The sequence below is a fragment of the Triticum dicoccoides genome, chromosome 1B, assembly GCF_002162155.2.
Source record: "Triticum dicoccoides isolate Atlit2015 ecotype Zavitan chromosome 1B, WEW_v2.0, whole genome shotgun sequence".
In the NCBI taxonomy this organism is placed as follows: Eukaryota; Viridiplantae; Streptophyta; class Magnoliopsida; order Poales; family Poaceae; genus Triticum; species Triticum dicoccoides.
The window spans coordinates 40,275,113-40,275,768 of NC_041381.1; positions in this window are offsets into that span (position 1 = coordinate 40,275,113).

A 656-nucleotide genomic window follows, 5' to 3' on the forward strand; every position below is an offset into this window, starting at 1 on the left:
TAGGCCCTGCCGCGCCGGAGCTTGGTCAGAGAGAACGGCGTGTACTGCAGATCGGGACATGCTGCCTCAGCACCGTCGAACAGAGAAACGATGCACTTCCTTCCTTTCCCCCGGCAGACGGGATGCGGCCGGATCAGTGACCAACGGTGAGAGAGAGAGAGAGGCCACCGCACTCCCTTTCCCCTGGCGGACGGGATGCGGCCGGATCAGTGACCAACGGTGAGAGAGAGAGAGGCCACCGCAGCCTTGTGTGAGATACTCTGAAGAGCAACAAACCAGGCACGCAAGGCTCCATTGTATATAGTGAGCGGACTACCTTTTTCTCCATAAAAATCGTTTTATATTCTGTGTACGTGCCATTGAGCGCTATAACTTTATTTAAAAATAACGCGGCAATGCGTCAAGTCGAACTTTGTTTCGTGCAGGCGTGGTACACGACCTCCCTAGGTAAACAACCGCTACAGGCGTTCAAATTAGCACGTGGGCTGCCATTTCGTAAAGAAATGAGCTCCACCGCGTACCCGCGCGGGTGTGGCTGGGCACGAAGCATCAGTACGTGCACAGTGCACCTATTCTCTTCTTGTATACGTACACCACCTACGTGGGGTTGTGTGAGAGAGATACAAACCTAGAGAGATATAGTGTGTGGGTTCTTG